This window comes from Cynocephalus volans, chromosome 1 (assembly GCF_027409185.1).
Source record: "Cynocephalus volans isolate mCynVol1 chromosome 1, mCynVol1.pri, whole genome shotgun sequence".
NCBI lineage: Eukaryota > Metazoa > Chordata > Mammalia > Dermoptera > Cynocephalidae > Cynocephalus > Cynocephalus volans.
The window spans coordinates 272,652,031-272,668,917 of record NC_084460.1 but is presented as its reverse complement, the minus strand read 5'-3'; the positions used below and the strand labels follow the sequence as shown (position 1 = coordinate 272,668,917).

At 41.4% G+C, this 16,887-nt stretch overlaps 1 protein-coding gene across 1 annotated transcript in view; it reads left to right on the top strand.

Annotated features, from left to right (window-relative positions):
* The window catches only part of PLEKHM3 (pleckstrin homology domain containing M3), a 169,253-nt gene that overhangs the window by 100,728 nt on the left and 51,638 nt on the right, over positions 1-16,887 (top strand). The window lies entirely within an intron of this gene.

Here is a 16,887-nt window from a genome sequence, read left to right as displayed (position 1 = left end):
TTTTATATCAGCTTCGGGAGTTTTAGAGTAAATTATTTCCCACTATTTATTCCCCTCCTCACTCCTAAAGTTTTCTGTAAAAGCAGATCTTTATATCATATAAAATAACCATAGAAAAATGAATTTTGGTGTACAGCTTTTGCAGGGGAAAGAAAGATAAACTAAAGAAAGTAATTGAGGAGTTATAGATCCTGAATAATCACACAAATATCCTTCCTAAATGTACGTATTCCTTCCTACAAGTTTGTCTTAAGTGAATTTTATTTTTTCCCTTTTATTAGCTTTTATTTAAAAAACAAAACATAGATATTTTCCTCTCCCAAAAGAGAAAAAAGAAAGGTACAAATTTAATAAACATGGTAAAGGAGAATTTGTAATTGATAGATAATTTTTAAATAATATAGTATACAAAGCGCTAATAATACTTAAAGATGCTAAAAGACTTCTAGCTGCAAAAAACTTGCAACCTTCTTGTCTCTCTCTGGTTCCATGTTTATAAGTAATAATCCCTAAAATTTTAGCAGATAGACTCAGTTCAACAATTTGGTGAAGATTTCAAGCTACCTTAATGCTTCTGTTGTTGCATTCTAGATCATTTTCTCCCTTCTTTTCATTATTTGAATTTACTGTCCTATTGCATGCATTCTCCCTTACTATTGTACACATGAACATGAGGAAATGAATAGCAAGGACTGACAATTGCTTAGCAAAGGAGACTCCCTCCATTTGTTCTGGGAGCTATAGTCACCTGCTGACCGGTCGCTAAGTGACCATTATTGGCAAAATTTATGCTAGTGCTGAGTCCCTAATTGTCTATTTATTTCACCAGTGATTAAGTTGCTCACAGGGTATTGCTAACACACCAAAAAGGTAGCAGTTGTACAGCACATAGTCATTATCTGACTGTTGGTAGCATTTAGCCATAGCATGTAAGATAGAGCCAAGTACTCCTTCTGGCCTAGTAGCAGGGCTAAAGAAGGGATTTAAGATAGGGGCAGAGGCTCTCCAAATCCTAAGAGCTCCAGGGTGCACCAGCTTGAGTCACTCATTTCTTAAGTGTGGAATTCCAGATGAATTTCTGTAAAGCAAAATAATAGGTACTGTTAAAAAACATATTCAATCCCTGCTCTTTGAGTGTAAATTTAACAGAATATGCTGTTAATTTTTTAAAAATAAAATCTTATAAACAGAAACTTACTTTCAGGAGGCGTGAATGTATAGTGGGTTTTTTGAAGTAACAAGGCGCTTCCTTATAAAAGATTTGTCAGGCAATGACTAAGCATTATGTAAGTGAATGGACAAGTATTGGTGCATGTTTTGAAAGGGGAAACTAAGGTACTACTTTTTAAGAGTTTTTCCTTGGTTTGATACTTTGAGAAGCAGAAATAGAATTTGTGTTTTGTTATTTTGAGTCTATCCAGCATTATCATGAATCCATAGGAAGGCTTTAAGACAGCAGTACAATAAAAAAAAAAAAAATGCTCAAATGAGTCATCAGGAACAGTACTATAACTCTCAATGCCTTAGATTGCTGTATTAGCTATCCCCTTTCCCTGTGAAGTATGTGACAAACCATCCCCTAACTCACATCTTCTCGGCTCTTTTAACACTGATAAAAAGGTTCCAAATTTTACCAGCATAATATATTAGTATATGTCTGTTAATGTCCAAGGGTTCTTAGTTGTTCTTAAGGAAAAAATCAGAACCCTGGTTTACTATGTCATTCCTTGGACTGTGTAAATGATAGGAGAATTCTTATAAAGTTCCTTCTACTTGCTGAAAAAAAAGGTCAGATTTGACTTCTAAATTTTGGCTACCTGTGCTCCTGTGACAAAACCTAAAATGTATATTAATGACTAACTCTTCTGGTGTTACTCACCTTTGGGACATATGTAAGGTAAGCATTGAATGATTCCATTTGTACATGATTCATGAGAAAGGATACTGAAGGATCCCAAGGGTGAGGTGGCTGGTTAGAGTAGCCCCTTCCACATACTCCCTCCACTGCCTGCCACCTCACCCCCCAACACACACTCCACTCTCGTGAGACAATCTAAAGAGCTGATTTCCCATTGTTCACTTTCCCTGGGCCCTCAGTTTCCAAACTAGATCCTACCTTTAAGTTAAGGCAGTTTAAATTCTAGTTAATAGGAAATATATTACCTAAGAAAAATGAATTATTGTTTAGGTACAAATTCATTTGTCTTATTAATAAGTTGAAAACACAGCACGGTATTGGGGGTGGGGGTGGGGAGAGACATTTCAACAGGTAAGTTTAATGAAAAAAAAAAAGATGGAAAAAGCTGGAATTTAGAGTACTTACTACAGAGTTGTAAAGTGGGAAGTATGCCAGAACGTAGGACCCACAGCACTCAAGAGCCATGAAAAGAGAAAGGAGTAATCAGAAAGGTACACGCTACCTTTCCAGAATTGCCTAGAATGGTCTGAACTATTGTTTTTTATACTAAAGAAATAAACACGTACACTAAGTAACTGATGTAATTTACAGAGCATGTAAATGTTCAATGACTCAATGAATGGATGGATGGACAGACAGATAAATGGATACATGTGTGTACCTATTCATTCATCCATCCATCTACCCAACATTCTGAACTCACTAACTCTCTCTACCCCCAAAAGAAAAGCAAACTAAATTAATTTAATGTTAGCCCCTAAACAAAACAAAATGACAAAAGTCAGTCTGTGAAATAACAATACACAGAATTCTAAGACCAAATAAAAATCTCTGCTTTTTTTATGTCAGAATAACGGTGAGTTGTTTAATGTTGTGAACTTTCTGAACACTCACTAAACGTTCCTGAACAGCTTACTTTTCAGTTAACTTTTTTGCTAGTCCTGCATACCCATAGAGCGTAGGAATTGTCATCTGTGTGACCTAAACTTTTGTCAGAATTGGCCCCTGAAGAAATAATGCAAAGGGCAGTCCTACCTCCAAGATTTCCTAGTGTTTTCTAGTTTAGTGAGTAAGATCACCAAAAGGCAATGTTTAAGGCACATCCAGGCCACTTTTTAAAAACATGCTTTGCTGATTTCTTCTTCAAGGAAGTTATGTGAGTTATTTTGCATGGCCCTGCCCCACCAACCAACCACATAATCAGAGCATGTTATTCTCTGCGGACGCTCTTCAGAGTCAGCAGACAAAGCCCGAGCCTAAGTGGGTACCCAGAGCAGCTGCCCTTTCACCGAAGAAGTAACAGGGGATGACCTTTATTCACATGGGGGTTGACATCTCTGGATCCACAGCGCACAGGGATACAGCACCTCGGTGCCCACAACCAAGTCACCAGTCCCAGTCCTCAGGAGCCTGAGGAGCTTGTGTTCATAGCCTCTCAGCAGCCCTGATCCCTGCACCAATGTTCACTCAGGCATTAGTGGGCAGGATAACTAATTGGGAGCATTCGGATTTAACAAGCAGAAAACAAAGCATGACAGTTTGCCTGTGTTGTTCCGTGGCCAGTGCCTGTATCCACTGCAGCTGTCACTGCCTTCAGAAACCTCTGGATGTAATCTGGGGAGAGACAGAATGAGGCCTCCATTAAAACATTACTAAATCTCTGTTAGCTACTTTAGCCAGCGTTGTTCCAACCAATTAATAAGCTAGGAAAGAGACCAGAAGTTATTTGGGGAACAAATCATGCCTTTTCAATAAGTGGATTTTAAAGAAATTAATGTGTGTGTTTCCTCAAAGACCTTTCCGGGTAGGGGGAATGAGTTCGAATGTTATCTTTGAAGGCTTGAGATTGGCAGCAGAGCAGATGGAAAGTGGCCGTTTCTCAGGAGGGCAGAGGTATCTTGAGTAGGTGCTCAACAGTTCACATTCATGCTGAATCTCCCAGGGTGTCTCACATCTGGCGGGGGTGGGGGTGCAGAAAGGGAAGAGTGACAGCTACTGCTAAGTGCCAGGACTGGAGCCAGATCTTCTGGCTCCTCACCAGAGGCTTTCAGTCTTTGGTGTCTTTAACACATGCTGATCATAACTACTGTTTTTTTGGTGTTTTACTGATGGGGCTAGTTAGCTGAGTGAGTTAAAGCCGGTAATTAACAAGGTGATAGTGCAGATTGTTCTTTATGCAAGCTGGTTAGTCTCTACCCAGAGAAAACTTTCCTGTTCTGCAGTTCCGGGCACCACAGCCACCTCCAGCCTGGTGCACAGATGCATTAAAGGATTGGGGGAGGTGGGCAGGTACTATGGCAGAAAAGGTGGGTCCCTAAGGGCAAACTTATTGCCCTTTTTGAGAAACCACATCAGAAGGATGACCACGTGTTGTGAGCATTGGATAGAGAGCCCCATTGTTCAGGTGAGAAAGAGTTTGATTGAGATAAGGATTCCAGAAGCCAACCATGAGCGCTTCAGGTATACCCATCATAGTGATGGATCAGGACACAGCCACAGAATTGGATGGTGGTTAGTCAGTGCTGAAATCATTTCTGTTTGGGCTTCCAATCATCTGGGTGGTGGTGTTGTTATTGGGTTTTTGTTGGTGTTTCCCATTTATAAAAAAGCAATTATCATACTGGCTAGGTGAGGGCTTGTTTTCAAAGAACATTTACTTAAAGATCTAGAGTAAGGTTAATGTCAATCTTGCCAGTGGTGGAACTGGGCTGTCAGCCTGCCACCTCACACAGAAATGCTATCAGTTGCTAGGAGCAGGTGAGAGAGGGTTTGGGTCAAAATTAACCCATCTCACAATCAGAGAAACTGAGATAGTGCCACACTATTGGTTGGTTAGCAGGCACATTTCTGTGTATTAATTGTCTATTGCTGTGAACCAAATTACCCCAAAACTTAGAAAATTAAAAGTAAACAGTAATTGTCTCATGGTTTCTATGGGTCAGGATTTCCTGAGCAGTTTAGTTGGGCAGTTTTGGCACGGGTCTGTTATGAGGTTCCTGTCACCTGAAGAAGCCTTAGTTGGGACAGGGGGATCCACTTCAAGGTGGGTCAGTCCCCTCGCTGGCAAGTTGGTGCTGGTGTTTAGTGGGAGGACTCTTGCTCCAACCCAAATGGGCCTCTCCATAGGCTGCTTAAGTGTCCCCATGATGTGACAGCTGACTTGGGAGTGGCCCGAGAGAATGAAAGGAAGGTCTTGCCTAGAAAGTTAGGTAGCATCACTTCTGCCACATTCTGTTCATTAGACTTGAATCCACTAAGTCCAGCCTCCATTTAAGGTGAGAAGAATTAGGCTCCACCTTTCGAAAGGAAGCATATGTGAGCATACATGAACATATTTAAAAATCACCATATCCTGCAATAATAGCATCTCATATTTGCATATTGCTTTACAGTTTTAAAAGCATTATTCCCATAACAAATTTGTGATAGGAAAGCCTGCCTTTTTTTAGTACCCACTTTATAGGCAAAAAAATCCCTGAGACTTAGAAAAATTGGCTGGCTTGCCAAAGTTACACAGCTTCTACTAAGTGACTGAGCCAGGACTGAAGCCTGGGTTTTCTGACCGTCCAGAGTTCTTTCTGCTGTGCCATAGGGTGTCTATGTATAAAAAATGGGCAGCCTCTTGAATAATCTCACACTTTCTAGGTTTATAGCAAAGAGATATAAAGGGAACATGTAAAATAATATTTCAAAAGCACAAGAAGGGGAAAATATGAAATAGTCATGATTTTTATAGTTACTTCCCGTACACAGCCCGAGAGGCCTCAGGAAGCCAATGTATCCCTGCCATGTTGGATATACTCACAGGGAATGGCCTTCAGTCCCAGCAATGTGTTTTGGGACTTTTCCTTCACTTTTTATTGTCGTCAAACTTTCATTATGCCATCAAAAAAAGAGGGGATCCAGGAGTCCTTCTGTTTCTTTCTTTCTATTCAGTTCAGTTCAACAAATATGTGTTGAGTGCCTTCTGTGTGCCAGGTACTGTGCTGGGTGCAGAGGAGGCAAAGGTGAATAAGTCACAGCACATTCCGTCACGGAGCTCACAGTCTAATGAGAGACAAGCATCTGATTGAAGTCAGTGGAGTTGAATGCAGGGTGCTTGGGAAATGCATCTAACAAGTGTGGCAGATTGTATTTGCAAAGGTAGTCACAACAGCATCTCCATCTCATGTGTCCTTCTTACACTGTGATTTTGATACTTCTCCTGTCTAGAGGTGTAGCCTATGTTTCCTTTCCCTGAATTTGGGTGGGCCTGTTATCGTGGAAGTGATGCTATGTGATTTCCAAGGCCAAGTCATAAAAGGTGACATAGCTTCAATATGATGCCCTCTGGGGATGGTTACTCTTGGACCCCAGTCACCATGTTGTAAGCCCATGCAGAAAGAACACACGGGCAGGCCACATACCACCATTCAAGCTGACAGCCATCGTCAACCACCAGACACGTGAGTGAAGACACCTCCAAATGATTCCAGCTCCTAGCCTACTAGTCTTCTCAGCTGAGGTGACACATGTCATGGAGCAGAAGCAAGCCATCTCCACTGCATCCTGCCTGAACTCCTGACCTACAGAATCTATAAGCACAATAAAATGATTCTTTTATACCACTCAGTTGTGGGGTAATTTGTTTTGCAGGAATAGTAACCAGAACACAGCCATCAGGGAAGGCTTCCTAGAGGCTATGATTGTAAGTTCAGGTGTGCGGCCAGGTAGAGAGGAAGAAGACTTGTAGGCCTTGGCAGCTCAAACCCCTCAGTGACCTAATCCACAGTGTTTCTGTCATGGAAGCACGCAGAAGAAAATGTTCATTACAACTTTGACATTTCTAAAGAACATTGCCTGCATGCCGTAGGATTCTTTTGATACATCATCTCAAAAAAAATTCATGGAATGAGTGAGATGTATCACTTCGCTTCCCTCAAAAATAAAAGATTCTGTGACATGCCTAATGCTGCAAAGAGCAAGGAATAGAGTTTTTAATCTTTCCTTCCCACCTGAGCACCTGAAACATGAGCCCAGTGTTCTGTCACTGTACCCCTGCCTGGCTGCTTTCTTCCTGTTCATTTATTCATTCAGCAAATATTTATCAAGTACGAACTATGAGCCAGAGCTGTGCTAGACTTGAAAATTGAGAGGGCTCATTTTCACAGAGAAGGACTAGCGATTCTTATTGATGATGGTTAAACTCCTGCACGCTGCCTGTGTGCCAAGAACTTCTAGTACAGGTTGCTCGTAATTCTGCTCAAATAGTGATGTCCAGTGGATTTTATCCCTTGTGGCCTTGGGCCAGCCATCCCACCACATTTGCAGTTGGTCTTCAAGATGCGAGAGGGATAACAAGAAGGCCCTGTCTAGTGAGGTGTTGAGGGCTGAGGAGGTTTCTAGCACTTCACAAAGTTCGGTCACTTGATGATGCTCCAGAAATGGAACCAGGAAGTATAGCAGCCCCACAGGACAGCATTAGCATGTGTGTCTCGGCTGACACCACTGTCTGCTTGTGAGAGTGGCCTACAGTTCCATTTGCATTTGAAACTTGCAGCTTTTCAACATTACCCCTATCTTTCTGAGGAAAAATTGGAAGGCTGATGGAAGCAGTTTTTCATACTGTTGTTTGGTTTTTATTTTAATTTCTGGCTAAATCCTAATGAGCCATCAACATATTTGCTCCTGGAATTTTAAACAGAGTTCAAAATCACTTGTGGCAGCGAAGATCTTTATGGTAAAACAAATAAAGAAAAGGTATAGGGAGCAGCATCAGTCATTCAAAAAGCTACTAAAGCATTAATGAGCCTGGACTTCTGTAGCTGTGGAGCAGGTTTCTTGTCACTCAGAAATTAACTCTCTTCCTGAGAGGTAGTCATTTATTTATTCATTCTTATGAGAAGAAAGTGATAAGCATCTATTATATACTGGCACTTACTGTAATAGGTACTTAGGACAGGATAGAAAAGGCACAGGGTAGAAAACTGCCCTCTCAGAGCACTTTCTCTACCAGCTCTGTCCTGGTGTGGCAGGCACATTGGAGAGGCAGCCTAGCCAATCCATTCTGCATTTTAAAGGAGAGAAATATGACTTTAGACAAAGCTATCATGACTCAGGTTCCTGCAGAAAGCAGGCAAGTGGCATCTGTACCCAAAGCAGGCCTGAGGGGGGACCCCAGGCTGTGATAAACAGAGAGTGCATCTCCATCCAAAGTGGGCAGCTGTTACTCAGGAGCCCCGAGTCCCCAGATCTTCCTGTTTTCCAGGAGAAGCCGGAAATCCGCATTTTTATGTGAAATTTCTCAATATTTAAACACTCTGCAGGCCAAACAAAACACAGCCACCAGTTTTGACCTCTGCTTTATAACAGAGAATGCCTGCTTTTGTGCCGTCAAACTAATGAATACTCCATTACAAGAAGGGACGTGGAGGTTAGTGTCAGATCGTGCTCCTTAAAAGGCTGCAGACCCCATCCCAAACCCTTGAGATACAAATTGACAGGCTTGCACAGGCTGACAGCTTGGCCCTGAAAGTGGACATGCACAAGGAAATGGGCAAGCTATTCCAGGTCACTTTGCAAGGTCAGGGCAGCAATGCAGACATCAGGAAGGCCAAAAACGAAGGGCAAGAGACAGCCAGGAAGCCCTACATTTCCTTGAGCTGTTGGTTAATAAATCATATTCAAGAGGTATCACCAGAGTTCCTCTCCCTGGCATTGCTTTGTGAGGTGGAAAATTAAATAGAAATCAAAATTAAGATGGATGTCAGGAGCTTTTAGGAGAACAGCATGCCAGTGTGAAGCCAACATGAGATGAAGTTTCTGCCTGGAGCAAAGATCTCCAAAGGGATGATGAGACCCAATGTTGGGCATTGCAGAGGAGCTGGCTGCTTCAGTGGTCACACACTGGAGTTTTAGAGCTTGCCTGCCCCTGTTTAAATGCCAGCTCACACCAGGCACACCAGGTGACCTTGGGCAAGTCACTTCTCTTCATGCCTCAAGCAGTTCATCTCTGAAGTGGGGATAATGGCACCTGCCCCAAAAGGTTATTGTGAAGCTTAAATTTAGCATGAGTAAAGCACTTAGAGCTCTGCTTGACACATAAGGGCTTGGGAGATGTGAGCTTTGCTAGTGGTACAACACTGGCATTAGTGTTCCTGTGAAGTATGGGCCTTTAGTAAATGGTTCTCTGGAGCTTTCTTCAGCATCACCAAGGCACTGCCATCTGTGGACATTAGACTGCAGCTGTCATTGCAGAAGTAATGTTTGCAATATTGTAGTTCTGCTTATCAGATTCTGCAGGGGAATCTAGGCCACAGGAGCCTACTGTGGTCACAGCTGTACAGTCACTGTATGGAGCAGCACCTTGGCAGGGAAAGCAGAAAAACCCTGGACAAGCTCACTCCTGCTTTCAGGGTGGTCCTAGACCAGATCTCCCCAGTGGTCCCACAGGGAAATTGTATTTGGGGAGCCCCCACCCCATCTAGGGAAGGCAGTGAGCTCTCCGTAGGGCTATGCTAGAGTGAGTCAGGGACTGCCTTCTGAGCGTCACCACCTTTCCTTGTTCTTGCTGAGAGGTCTTCAGAGCCTGCACCAGAAAGGGGGGCTGGGGGAGAGTTTGGCTTGCTGAAGAAGGTAAGCACCTTTAGCACCTGTCTATTTAAAGAATGCATACCCTTTTGGTGGGTCGTGCACAGGTATCTTCAATTTTAACAAAAAGCAATATTTCTGTAAATTTTGTAGAATCATAGAGTACACATTTTTGTGCTTAAGGAAAACCATTGAGTCCACACTGTTTCTGCAGCTATAGAAGGGAGAAGCTTACTAGACTGAAATGTTGGCAGAAACAAAGAGAAGCCATGTTCCTTCCCACCTGCAATTACAGTTTTACTAGCTTGTAAAGCACACACAGACTTTGCAGTACGTTCTTCCCTTGCAGTAGGGGAGAGGCCCTGCTGTGAATGTAATTGGCTTCTAGCTTCCTTTAACATAGAGGTAGAAGGGAGGTGGACTGAAGGGCCTTCACTCTTAGAATTAACTGATCTTGAATTGTGTTTAAATTCCATGCATCTCCCTGAATGCATGTGTTCCGTTAAGTCTTAGGAATGGAAACGCAGCTTACATCTGAAAATATCTCCATCCCTGTCATTTCTTATCACTTTTTGAAAGCCAAGTTTGTTTCTTTCTTTCTTTCTTTCTTTCTTTCTTTCTTTCTTTCTTTCTTTCTTTCTTTCTTTCTTTCTTTCTTTCTTTCTTTCTTTCTTTCTTTTTTTAAGTATTTTTAACTTAACCCTGGCAGAGATTATTTTCAACCTTGTTAACCTGTTAGAGTTATATGGCATCTTCAAATGACAATTTCATACAGTACATCCCATTTAGACCACATTTTTCTCTGGCTTTGGCTTTGTACTATATCTGCTCAGAAGAAGAGGACCACAGGAATGTATTTGGATAGAAACTGTCTTTGTTACTTTACTTCTCCAGTCCTTAGTTTCTTCATTTATGAAGTAAGAAGGTTGAATTAAGCAATCTATGTAGCCCCTTCCAGCTCTAGGGCCCTGGTTCCATGATTTTATGATCCTTAAGAAATGGTTATATTTTGAAAGTCACTCTACATGTGTCTACTTTCTGGGGCTTCCCAGCCAGTTTGCATAAAATGGCCAGGCTTCTGGGCATAGCAAGGAACCTGGGCTGAGAGCCACATAGCTGAACGTGGGCTCAGTCCCTTCAGTTTTAAGTGACAAACGGCAAGATTTCCATTTGCCAAGGGTCAACTGTTTTGACTTTCTGTCATTAAATAGCAGTTTTACACATTTTCACAAATATCATCTGAAGGACAGCTTACAAAAAACAAGTTAAATATACTGATTTTATATATTCCTTAAAGACAAATTGTCTTCTTAAAACCTCACAATTCAATGGCAGTTAAAATAATGCCCCCACACAAGAGTTGGCCAATAAAAATGTGCAGAAGATATGATGCCATCTAGTGAGTTTCCTACTACAACAGACAGATTAACTTGGCCATAGTTCACTGGATAACCTGATTGGTGAACTATGAGTTGGTGTTTGTATTCAGGCTACAACAGAGAGCCTGTTGCAGCTCAAGGTTGCAAGTGGTGGAACTATTTAAGAATTTGTGACATAAGGGACATGGAGGGAATGGGGCATCATATGGGAAAGTTTAGAACTGAAGAAAAAGGGAATTAGGGGAAGGAGATTGTAAAAGGATTCTTGGTGAGAGCAGAGGTCAAGGGTGCAGAGAGAAAGTAGGTTAGGCAGTTGCAGGTAATAAAACTACTGATTTTTTTTTCTTTAACTACTGATTTGAGTTTCACCTTTTCCTCTTTTCTCTGCATACTGCCTGCTGGGGACAGGGACTGATCATCTGGCAGACAGGCGCAGGAGCTAGAAAGGGCCAGGATTCTCAACCTACTTATTCCATCCCTGAGTTATTAAGGCACAGTCTCACTGAAGGCAAGGGACTTGTCATTTCTCTCTCATTTCATACCTCTTAGCCTAGAGGAGAGAGGGAGGGACCGTCAGAAAACCCACAGCCCAGGATGACAATGATAGTTTATCCTTTACAGTCACAGATTATCTCTAGTGCTTAGAAACTTTGTAAAATGAGAAGGTCGTACTAAGTAATAGATTAATAGCTTTTTAAAATATTATTATATGCTCAAGAAAGGTTACTTACTTTGATTATCAAGTTCTTACTTTGGGCCAAATCCTGTTCTAAATCTACATGGATTATCTCATATAATCCTCACAGCAGCCCTCTGAGATAGGTGCTATTATTATCCACATTTTACCAATGAGATTAACTTGCCCAAAGTCATCTAGCCAAAGTGGAGGAGCTGGAATTCAAGCCCAAGTGGTCCTGTTCTGACACATATTCTATTTTGTTTTGTTTTTTCAATTTTGTATGAAATGTTCAGACTTATCAAAACATAAAGAAGAACGATTATTGCCAGCTGCATGATTGCTTCTGCAGTGGAAGTATTCCCTTCATTGGAAAAGTGGGCACACACTCTGAACAACTAAATTGGACTGTTTCCTTCCAGCATTAACATTCTCTATTTCTAAAGGCAGATTGCTACCAAGATCCACCTGGCAGCAAAGCAAAGCCCTCCCACACCATTTTTGAAGCTTCACCAAGTCTTTCCACTGGATGGAAGGAGGGAATAATAGGGCAAAGAGGGAAAGAGAACTAAGCAAATGCACCCATCACTAGCCCCAGAGTGCCAGCACCATGCATGGCAAAAACCCAGTGCCCAGAGAGACTTAGTGTAGGGATTATGATCATATTGGTCAGACCCAGCTTCCTGACTAGGTTTCCCCGAATAGGCCATAACCCCCAGGTTACAGGTCAATTTTAATCTGTGCCATGGTGATCAAAATATTTCTGTTCTGTTCAAATCAATGACCTGTAGTTGTCAAAAACAGCAAGATTCTAGAACAAAGGAACTGGATTATCCATCGAATATATTACACTCCAGAAAAGAAAGCAGGTTAATTACATATGGATTTATGATGCTATGGATTTGCTTTTTGTTTTGTATTTCAAAAATTTGGGGTTAGCTCATTCTATATTATAGGTATGGCTGATGTGTGTTGGTGTTTGTTTATGTATTTATAACTGGTCTGATTCCAAAAACAACTTTTGAGGTGGAGTTTCTCTTTTCTCTCTTCTTTCTTCTTTATTCTCTCTCTTCTCTCTTCTGTCTTCTCTCTCTCTCTCTCTCTCTCTCTGTTTCTCGTGTGTGTGTGTGTGTGTGTGTGTGTGTGTGTGTGTGTGTGTGTGTGTATTCATAAACGTGACTAAATTTAATTCCCTTCCATTTCCATTGGTTTAAATTATTGGCATATACACTTATCAAAAATGATTCTTTGCTGCTCAGGGATCCCACGTGTCTGAAGTTCTGCTAGCATCCCTCCCACAGAATGTGGTTAGAAAACCCAACTCTTCTAGAATTGCCATCAGCCTAAAGGTTCCCTTCAGCCACTGAAAGGATAAAGAGTAAAAATCTCTGATGCAGCTGACATTTTAGGTGTGTATATAATTTACCAAATTGTTGACCACTCAGCTTTTAGTCCGTGGTCACAAAAGGAATTAGCAACCCTTCCCTGCTACCCCAAAACCCTAAGAAGGAAGGGTGTTACTTGGCCTTGGCCCAGAGGCCTCCTGGCACACAGTGCCAAACAGCACCAAACAGCAGCACAATGGTACATTTTGGCCACAAAAGGCTTGGGGTGGCAAAAAGGGCCAAAATAGTTGTGGCATAAGTTGGCCGGGATATTAAGCAAATCTGAGTTTAATTTTACAGAGATAACAACTCTTTTTTTGTTTTCCAACTGGCTGCTGCTTTCTCTATCTCCATGGAACCAAAGATTTCAGCCAGGAGTTAGTTCATGAGGGCATTAAAGTCCTCACAAAGAGAGATATGTAATGGTCTTTACACAGGCTTTCATGTTTGCCTGGGCAAGATGGAGTAAGGATAAAAAGGCACATGGGTAGTGGGTGAAGCTGAAAATGGATCTTGAGGCTTGAATTCCTTCTCTGAGTTTGCTTAAGCCACATTGCCTGAGCTTAGAATAGAGAGGCAGGCAGTCTGTCTCCTTGGGATAAGGAAGGATTTGGAACTCAGCGACTGTGAGGTCTTGGCCCTTACTGTGTTTTCTGGTTTGTTTTGTTAGCAGGAGCAAGTTATTCTAGTTTCTTGCTTCTGAGTTTTTCCTCTGCACACTTTAAGCAATGTGTCTCCACCCCACTGATGGCGATGGTGTGGATGGAATGGGATAATGAAAGGGGTGGAGAGAGAAGTTGATGGAGCTGCCTAGCATGAGGGAGGCAAGGAAACTTCAGACCTTGGAGCTAGCTTCCGAATCCATCAGGGGTGGAGAGGGAAGGGGGACCAGAGGATTGAAGCCATCTCAGTCTAGGACAGAAGCGGAGTCGTTCTGAGAAACTAATATGGCCAGCCGTGCCAGTTAAGGAAACAGGCTGGTTGTCTGAGCTGCGATTTTATTACCCACGAAATGGTTAAGAGTGGAGGACAGGTATAGTATTTAGACAAGTAATCAGTGAAGAGTAACCAACCGAAAATGATTACAGGATCCACCTAAAAATGGTTAAAATGGTAAATTTTATATCATGCACATTTACCACAATAAGAGTACCATCCCCTTTAAAAAAAAAATTATAATGAGCACCTCAGGAAAGTACCAGCACTCCTTAGCTTATGGACTATATTTTACAATGTTTTAAGTATTTGTTAAGTGCTAGGCACTATACTCTGTAATGCAGTGACTTCAAAATATATCTGACACAAGACACACATTCTAGGTGGGCATGTGCTGAAAGAGTCCTCTGAACTGAGAGGAGAGAAATACGTTTAGGAGGAAATGACGAGCCCCCATACCCAGGATCTAGAGGGGCCCACCCAGCAGGATGTCCTCAGTTCCCAGGCTGGGGAGTGCAGGAGGTGTGATTTTATGATTCTTGCCAGAACTGTGTTATGCCTACCCAAGATAAAATATCACCTGAGTTACTTAGGCCTGCTTAAAAGAGCCATTTAAAATAATCCATGAGTGAAAGATTCAACCTTGAATGTGAGTCTATCTTATCTATCCTGGGCCCCCCTAAGAACACCAGTGCTTGGGCAAGAGGAAGTGCCCAAAGAATATGGGGTGAATGAATGAACCAGTGCTAGGCAGAGGAGGATAAGGACAAGAAGGAACTGAAAGGGGTCTAGCAAGGTAAATCTGTTCATTTGATTTACACACTGTAGTACAGCTTTATCATCCCCCCTATGCCCACATATTCTTTCTTTCCCTATGTTTTTATTCTGACCAGCAGTTGAAACATTCATAAATAACAGGAATACCTTAACTGACATTGGAAACTATCTGAAATGTTACAAAGGGGATTCCCTACATGCATAATTGACATTTATTTCACATCCTATTTCCACCACTACTACCAAATCTTTTCTAGTTTAGGTAGTCTCAATTTCTCCATCTCTGACGTGGATAATAATTTACCTCACACGACTGATAAGGAGACTAACAAAATATATATTGGAGTTTTATTGAAGTATGTTAGCTAATAATTAAGTGTAGTAGAAGTGCTTTTTCAAATGGCCCAGCAGAAATCACTGATGCTGGCATTTCAAAAATTGAATGAAAACAGTAGTTGACTTGCTTTGGTAATCATACCCTTTAAAAACAAAATTATGTATGTTTCAATAAGAAAAATAAATTCATAGAAAATAAATTTTAAAAATATTGTAAAGCTAACTGACTATGGTCCAATAGAAGAAGAAAAAAAGACAATATGTAGCCATCGTGATACAGAGCTGAAATTTCTAATCAGAGTTTGGTGGGGTGATATTGCTAGCCACATTGTACCCTTAAATGAAGGTCTTTTCTATTTTCAGTTCTTACAGTATTCATATATTCTTTAGCAGTAAGTTACTTTATATGTCAGTGTACACAAATATATGCAAATGTATATTATACACAGTCATGTATTTAAGGAACTGGTCTCCTTTCCATAATTTGAAAATTCCCGGTAACTCCTTTTTATTTTATTAACACACGTTCTCACTTGATCTTAACTGCCTATTTCCTAGGGTGTGCTATAATTTATACTCCTGACATCACCTTGTGACAAGAATTATGAGTACTACAGCCAGTTTGCAATTCTTAAAAAAATGAATGAAAAATAAAGAGGAAAAAGTAGTAGCCTGTGAATGGGGAAAGGCTGGGGGTGGCAAGAGGCAGGGAGGGAGGCTGCTTGGCCCAGGAATGGCACTGGGAACGGAGAAAAGAGAGCGCTGACTGCCTGGAGACGTGTTATTTTTCCTGTGGCTTCTTGCTTCTTTCCACCCCCACCTCTTCCAGTCTGAGCTTTGAGTACAGTTGAATTTTCACCACAGAACTTGGCTAGGCCTCCTAAGGGACTTTCTCTTTCCCATCTTTCCATAAATTATAGGTTTGCACATGAGAGCAGAACAGATGATTCTCATTATCTTTTGGGTTGGGTTCGGGTTGGGTTAGGAGAGTGCATGTGTGTATGTGTGTGTGTGTGCACGTGTGTGTGTATGTGTTTTAAAAAACCTCCTGCCCACTCTTAAATATGTATCCTTGTTCAGGGAGGTGGAGATTTTGTTAACATGGTGGCTTATCCACCAATGAATTGGTCCCCTCCTCCTTAATAGGATGGTTTTAACCTGGTTTCCATGACCAGTGTTGATTTCAATCATTTTCCTTGGCCTTTAAATACTTGGCCTTTAAATAGGAAGTCATGGCTCCATGATAGCAGGGCCTTGTCTGGGCTGTTCACCCATATCCCCAGCACCTGGAACAGTGCCCAGCATACTGCAGTTCCTCATGGATGTATGTAGAGATTTTTTTTCTTACTTTGGTGGCAAAGTGACATTTCTAGGACACTTTTTACTTTCATAAATGACTCATTCAGATCATTATAAAGTTATTGGATGGGTCCAAAAAAGTTAACTTACTCCAGAACATAGAGGCCATTTATACTTAGAGTGTAGAACTCACTAAAAACTAGAACCACTGCTAATAGTTAAGTTCAGGGAGGTCCAATCCTGGGCACTCTTTTTGATTAGATGTCCAGACCAGCTGCAAACACAGTAGTGGATGGGGGAAAGGAGTTGACTGCATTGCATCCGAGCTTACCCTGCTCTTTTGAGTCTTCTAAAGTACTCAAGCCAAGCCTTCTAAAAGAAGTAGGTGCTAGGAAAACATGCAAAGGAAAATTAAAAGATGTGGCCTACTAAGTAATGGCGGTAGAATGTAATTCACCTCAGGATCTGGAACACTTGATTGCCTATGGACATAATAGAAATATAGTGAAGAAATTATTTTTTTAAAAAAATACCCCTGACAGAATGAGAGGAAGAAGAGAAGTAGGAAAGAACAGGCAACATTTATAAAGAAAGAAAAGTTAACATTTGATG